Here is an 8131-nt window from a genome sequence, read left to right as displayed (position 1 = left end):
TTTGAAAAGATAATCATTATAGTGTAAAAAAAATAATCATCACAGAATAAACATAAACAATAACAAGTACAAAGAAGCTTATATTACCACATAATTGCCAGCTTTTGCCAGCTCTTGGTTCATCATTCTTCTTCTTTCTCTTTTTTCTTTTCCTACACGATAAAAGACTTTGCGCTCTAATCCAATCCAAAAGAACAATGATTATATTTAGTTATCCATACTCCATCTATCATGTGAAACGACCCATGCCCTTTCGCAATTCGCATCACGTCTTCTGTTTACGGATTGGACGGAACACGATCACCTACAATTAAAAAAACAAAAAAATCTTATATAAGGTGGTGATGTTTCTTTTTTTTATCACGTAAAACTTCTTCATTTATTTTTTCTATGTTTATTTAAAGTAGCGGTAGAGGTTGATCCACGCTTAAGCAAGGTCAGGGGTTTGAATTCTGCTTTCTGTATGCAGCCGCATTAAATCTTGGGGTCAACTATCCCACATTTTGAGGTGCCTCCAACGTAACGAGGAGATTAGTCACTGTTGTCGACGGTAAATATTTCAGGGACGAAAAAAAAAACAAGTAGAAAAAGTTGTTTTAAAAGATTAATTTGAATAGGTATGTTAATAATAGGTGACTGTTAAACTCTAATACCAATTTGTGCAGTAAAAATCTTACAGTAGGAGAATCCAATTCCGGTCCTGACAGCTAGATGGTTTACAAAAGCCTTTGCTGAATCATTATCTTCGTCCGCAGCTACGCTGCACGTCAACCAACATGCAATTCTTTGTGGTTTTTTGGTGTACACAGGGACGGGTGTTTCAAGTTATTATATTGTATTTTTATGAACCATATTTTAATTTTAAGAGTATTTAACTGGAATATTATTTTTGAGTATGTTTGAAAAGAGTGTTTGATTACATTTTAATATTTTTAAAAATATTTTAATATTCTTAAAAATATTTTTAATTTTAAAATAATTTAAATAAAAATAATTAGAAAAAATGTTAAAAGTGAGTTAAAATTTAACTTCTAATATTCAGATAAAAATATTACAAAACCTATCCCTCAACATGGAAATGAAAAAATAAAAATCATGATAAGAAAACATTTAAGAAAATGAATAATACCCTATAATCATTTTTTGAAACTCGTAACAAATATATAAATATTACATTCTCATAAACACATTCTCGGTAAGTAACTTTAAATCCTAAAAGCAAACTCTCTCTTACGAATAAGTTATAAAAGAAAGAAGGAAAGAGAACATTTTGCTTCCTTTTGATATATTTTTAAAATAAAAATGGGATGAATGATTAAAAGGTAAAAGAAATCCACAAGTTTATTAATCTTTCTGAAATGGAGAGAAAGGAAGAAAAAGTAATGTTTAAATGTTAAATGTCTAAAATATTTTTTTATTTTTATATATTTATTTTTAGTGATATTTTTAATATTTTATATACATACTTAGCTTTCTTTCCTTTCACTTTCATTACAACTTATAAAATTATTTTACTTTTATTTATTTCTTTTTTTTCCCTTTAAGTCAAACATACTCATAATGTGTGTATGGGGTTGCACTTGCGAACCCAATTTTCAGACTTTTATACTTGTCTTTTATAAACATGTTTAGAGAAAATTTAAATATGATTATAGTATAAATAATTTCATTTAAAAACTTAGATAATTAAAATTTAAGCATACATCGTTTCTTTTTGTAACGACCCGCCATGGTCTCTACACTTAGTGGAATCGCACTACTACTAGTGAACTAAGGAAAATATTAAATTGGATAACTCATACATACAGGTATAGATAAGAATAAAAATAACCAAATTCTTTAAATACAAAATAAAATGCCATATATGTACAGTCATCCCAAAAATAATATTTCCTAGTGTCGGTCAAACAGACAAAAATCGCTACCCAAAATGGTAACCCTAACACGAGGATCAAACTCCCCGTCTCGCAGCGGTCACCTCGACTCCAAGCTAGCCCTGATCTGCTCCCATACCAAGTATGATCATCGCAGTTCCACCACATGGAAACAGAAGGGTAAGCTAGAATTCACAAATGAATCATAATAATCTATACTACACAATCGTATTCATAGAGTCACACCATACACTCTATCCAATACTACTCATGCATAAAATACAATCCACCAATCATGAAGTTAAACACCACACTTCATCATATTAATAATCATGCAATAAATGCATCTCATGACAGATATCAATGCATATCAATCATCTAATGCGTCGTCACGCATACACCTAGGAGATCTCCATAACAATAGAGCTGTATAAGTGACATTCTATCCTACCGAAACCACCCCAACCGTTTTCACGCCCAAAGCGCCCGCTCGGTCACAGCTAAACAGGATATAATCCTCCCTCGGGTTTACTCGGATGATGTCACTTACACACTTGGAAGTCCAGATCCACCGTCAGGTATAGCACAGCTGGGTACGGGCTTACCACGACCTTGGCATGCATTAACCAAGTCAATTGTGGAGTTCGCCCACCGACTTTCCGCAAGGATCCACGCACCTTCCCGAGTACTTGGTTAAGGGAATAACCCTCGACCTCATACCCCGCTCCAACACTAGCTAAGGACTTAGAGGAGACTCACCCAACCCAGTGGCCTATCTGAGCACCAATCTCCCAAATCCAGTGGCCTCCCAGAGCACCACTCTCATATATCAGTGGCCTATCCAAGCACCACTCTCAAGAGACTCTATGTGAGCTCTTCCAGTTTGAAAACATTTTTCCTCTCCTCAAGTCCTGTCGCCACCGGCCCGAAACGGGCTTTTGGCACTCGCGAGGGATGGTTGGACTCTTTTATTGTTTTGAAAAGTATGGATTGCTAGAATGACTTATTCTCAAACTGAGACCTCGTCAAACGAGCAATTTTATTAAAAGGCTCACCAATCCATGTTAATCCCAAGCGGGACCCTCCATGGATTAGCGGTTTTCATAAAAAGGAAGGGTTCGTGGAGTCGCCACCAATGTTTTACTCAAAACATTGGAAAAAGGGATAAGGCAATTGATTTTATAAATCAACTTCGGCCATTACAACCAGAGTTGGGTAAGGGAGTCGGTTATGCGTGGGGAAGGTGTTAGCACCCCACAGCGCCCCTTTCGGGTTCCCTATGACAGATTATTTCTAAAAATAATAGTGCAAAATTACTAAATTACCCCTATTTATTCTAAGCAATTATAAATTAACTATCTACATGATGACAGTTTAATATGCACACAGAAAGCAGTAAAAGAAGGGATTTTTAGAAAAGAAACCTCTTGAAGCGTGCTTTTTATATATCAAGTAAAACTGGGAAGCTTTTTGGCGTTCCCTCGCTCTACAAGCCCGCTCACTCCTTCCTAAAAATAATTTTTGACTATGGAAATCCGGAGGATTTCCCTTCGACTAAGTTCGAATCTCCAAGCTAAATGCTCGGAATTCCAGAACTTCGTCGGATCGACTCCCAGAGAGATTTCTAGGGCAGAACACTGCTCAAAAACCCCAGAATACTCAAGGAGGGAGTCAAAACTCAGTGGAAAAGTGTCAAATGACGTCAAATTGACGTCATATTTATAGGAATGAGGCTCAGTACGGCCCCTGGGGTCAATACGGGCGTATTGAAGTTTTTGAACTTCAATACGGCCGTATTGAATTCAGTACGGCCGTATTGAAGTTCAAAGACTTCAATACGGGCGTACTGAGTTCGCCGCGGCCGTATTGCAGTTCAAAATACTCAATACGGCCGTAGTGATCCTCTGGGAGGCCGTATTGAGCTTCATTCCTCCCACTTTTCTTATTTTTGCTATCCTAAGACCTCTAGACCTACAGAGAACCCTCCTAGGGCCTTCCAGGAGTCCTTCTGGCTGATCTTCCTTCAGTCTTTGAGAGCCTTCTAGCTTTATTTCCGACCCGGACAATTTTAGGGGTCTACAGCTGCCCCCCCTTTACTTAGTCGGACGGCCTTTTGGTGTACCGGCTGACAAGTAAAGGAGTTGACCCAATTGTCCGGGTGATGTGCCGACCTTCTGACTTGTAATGTCTTCCGGTGGAAAATTGTTGAGTAGCCTCTCCAGGTTGAGTATTAGTCGTCGCCTCTCCAGGCTCATGCATACCTCGGTGCTCTCGACAACTGGGTAGCTGAGTACCGCCTCTCCAGGCTTGTGCATACCTCGGTGCTCTCGACAACTGGGTAGCTGAGTATTGCCTCTCCAGGCTTGTGCATACCTCGGTGCTCTCGACAACTGGGTAGCTGAGTATTGCCTCTCCAGGCTTGTGCATACCTCGGTGCTCTCGACAACTGGGTAGCTGAGTACTGCCTCTCCAGGCTTGTGCATACCTCGGTGCTCTCGACAACTGGGTAGCTGAGTATTGCCTCTCCAGGCTTTGCATACCTCGGTGCTCTCGACAACTGGGTAGCTGAGTACTGCCTCTCCAGGCTTGTGCATACCTCGGTGCTCTCGACAACTGGGTAGCTGAGTATTGCCTCTCCAGGCTTTGCATACCTCGGTGCTCTCGACAACTGGGTAGCTAAGTATTGCCTCTTAGGCTTTGAGATGATTTTGTCTCCACAGTCCACGATGCTGCTTCGACGGTTTGATTTTGATTTTGGTGCCACTGAGGGCTGGATAACGCAGGGATCCGTCTAGGGGATGTGCAGTCATTCATAGGTTTTTGTGCCCCAACTTGCATTGCTTAGTTGGTACCCATGGGGAATTTCTGTTTCCTTGGGGTGTAGACACAGATGCTCTTCTTGAATTGAGCGATGCCTTATGTTTGGCTGACGTCCTTTGACGTTGGTGGAGTATCCCGGTTATCCTTATTCGGGTAACTCTTTTTGATTTTTGGATTTTGTTGCCTCTGTGTAGGCTGTTATCCGCTAGGGGATTTTGTCATTGGTTGTAATTGGCCTCTTCTGTTAGGCGTATCAGCTTGACGTTCAATGATTGGCTGAGAGCCGGATTCCACTTGGGGAATGATTATTGATCTTTTGGATTTTTGATTTTCCTTTTTTGAAGGAGTGCCTCTTGTGTAGGCGACTGGGGATTTGAAGTTCTTATGTATCCCAGAGTATTATTTAGAAAGCCTCTTCAGGCTTAGCTTCACTCTTCGTTTGAGCTGGAAAGCTACCTTCCACTGAGGAAGTTTAAGTCCTTTCGACTTGGATATTCTGTTTAGATGATCAAGCCTCCCTTGGGGAATTTTGCTGATCTTGGTTTGATAGCTTTCACTGGGGAATTTGGCCCGTGAGTGGAAGCTGAGATATCTCTGGAGAGTATTATTTCTGCGAGCCTCTCCAGGCTCAGTTATTCTGCGAGAGTATTATTTCAGCAAGCCTCTCCAGGCTCAATTATTCTGAGGAAGTATTTTTTCAGCAAGCCTCTCCAGGCTCAATTATTCTGTACAAACTGAGGAGTATTGTTTGTATCCTTGCCTTTTCCGTTTTTGGCTTTTGTTGACTGCTGTCATACACAAGCAATTTTCTATTTTTTCTATTTTATGCAATTGCCTCATGATAAGGTCTTTGAATGTGCAACTAATGTGTGTGATGCACAAATGCAAGTTTTATTATTTAATGTTTTTAGAAAAATGAATGGCTCTCCCTATCCTCCTTTTCTTGGAGGAATTTCTGTCATCGACGTGAGGGAATATTTTTGTGAGCCTTTTATGCAGGAGATTATGGATTTTATAGGAACCCCTCCAATTTTCTTTATTGACCGATTATTAAGGAATTTCATACAATTTTTTAGAAATACCAATTTAGAGGCATAATCACATGGTCAAGAGAGAAAAGAAATGAATAGATATTTTATTAATATTCACAAGTGTTTTTACAGAAAGATATACAGAAGGAATTTCTGAAGAATGGCTGGCCAGGGTAGGCTATATACATTGGGCTTAACAATTATATCTGTAATTGTTGCTCTTTACATTCCCTAGTTGCTTCGGGTGAGATGCCTGAGCCAGGAGCGCAGATGCTGCAAGACGCTTGCTTCTAGAAGATAATCACTTGAACCGCCTTTCGGTTTTCGATTCAAGCGATCGTTGCTTGCTTTGCTTTTACATCTTATTCTTTTGCCCCTAACTTTTGCCTAGGACGTATCCTAGCGGGGATAATTTCGCCTTTGTTTTGCCTAGTACCCTTGTACTGGCGGGCTTTTTATTTTGCCCTAACTTTTGCCTAGGACGCCCTTTTTGGGTTTTCATCCTAGCGGGCCTATGCAAGCAACGTCTTCAAGCATAGTACTTCTTTACCTCGTCAGCGTTGACTGGGTATCGAAGTTCTTTTCCATCCATGTCTGTGAGGATCAATGCTCCTCCTGAGAAGGCTCGTTTTTCCACGTATGGTCCTCCGTGATTTGGGGCATACTTTCCGATTTTGTCCTTTTGAGTTGGTAGCAATTTCTTCATTACCAACTCTCCCTCATGGTAGACTCGAGGGTGGACTTTCTTGTCAAAAGCCTTTTTTGATCTTCCTCTGATAGGCTTGACCATGGCATATGGCGTTCAGCCGTTTCTTTTTGATAAGGTTCAACTGGTCGTATCGGCTTTGAACCCATTTTACCTCGGAAAGTTTTGTTTCCATGATTACCCTTAGAGAAGGTATCTTGACTTCGACGGGTAGAACTGCCTCCATCCCATAGACGAGGGAGAATGGAGTAGCTCCTGTAGATGTGCGTACTGAAGTCTTATAACCATGAAGAGCGAAGGGTAACATCTCGTGCCAGTCTTTAAATGAGGCAACCATCATTTACCCTATTTTCTTGATGTCCTTATTGGTTGCCTCGATTGCCCTATTCATCTTTGGCCGATATGGGGAAGAGTTGCGGTGTTGGATCTTGAATTCTTGGCACAGTTCTTCCACCATTTTATTATTCAGATTAGATCCATTTTCAGTGATGATTTATTTCTCCATGCTTCCACTAGATTATTCTAAAATCTTTTGGGACAAGAGAGAAGAGAAAGGAAAGATATTTTTGTTCTAAAGTTTGTGTTTTAGAGGGGATTTATTTTTCAAAAATGATTTTTGTAAGAATGGATGGCCAAGGTAGGCTTATGTGTTTAGGCTTGTTTGATTAAACACTTATGAAGTTAAAAAGTCGTGTTGTGATTTGACAACTTGGATAGCTTCCCTTGAACCTTTCTTTTTGAATTCGGTTCATGGTACCATCATGGATTTATTTTGTTTTTTGATTGTCCTTATTTTTGCCTAAAACACCCTTTCGTGGTGTTTTAGCGGACTTTTGTTTTTTGTTTATTTTGCAACCCTAATTTTTGCCTAGGTCACCCTTTCGTGGGATTCCTAGCGGGTTCTTTGCTCTTATTTTTGCGCATCCCCCTTTTTGGGTTTTCTGCCGAGCTGCTTTTATTTTAAAAGATTTATTTTTATCCATGATGGCACTTGTCGAGGCCAAGGGAAGGTGCTCCAAGTTGTCACACATACTTCCACATAAAAAATGATGCGGGTTTATTATTATTAAGATGATTTTAACCTCATTCATGTTTATTCAAACAGGGTTAAAAATAATGTGGTTTAGAATTTTATTATAAGCAAGAAAAGAAGCAATGAAGAATGATTTTATTATAATCATAGCGGAAACATGTGTCCTTATTTCATCACTGATATGGGTCCCAATGTTGACCTCTTATATCTCTCGGCCATGCCCCAAATTCACAGTCTCCAATTTCTCTTGACGAGCTTCTTGATCTAGCAATCTTTGCAGATCCGGAGAAATGGTCTCCTTATCACTGTCCAACTCAACCCATTTATCCTCAACTTTCGGATCCCGGTCAGAGCGAACAATTACAGACATAATTATTTTATTGGTTCTGTTTAGGTTTAGAATTATTAATGTTAATGGAGAAAGAGAGAAAAGAACAAAAGAGAGAGTAATGTGTGAAAAATGCCTCTTTATTGATATGTATTAAAACTGTACAAAAACCCTTATTTACATGAAAAGGTTCTCATGATCTCGGGTACTGATCATGAGTCCCTAAAAGAGAAATATGGAGGGGCCCTATCGTGGCTTGTTCTTCTTTCTTATCCTGCTTTGGCCGAGGATTCTTGCTCACGTCGGGCGCTGTCGAATCAAAAGTGATCCACCCGGCAT

The sequence above is a fragment of the Cajanus cajan genome, chromosome 5 (assembly GCF_000230855.2).
Source record: "Cajanus cajan strain Asha chromosome 5, NIPB_CcT2T_4, whole genome shotgun sequence".
NCBI classification, from domain to species: Eukaryota; Viridiplantae; Streptophyta; class Magnoliopsida; order Fabales; family Fabaceae; genus Cajanus; species Cajanus cajan.
This window is presented reverse-complemented; position numbering follows the sequence as displayed.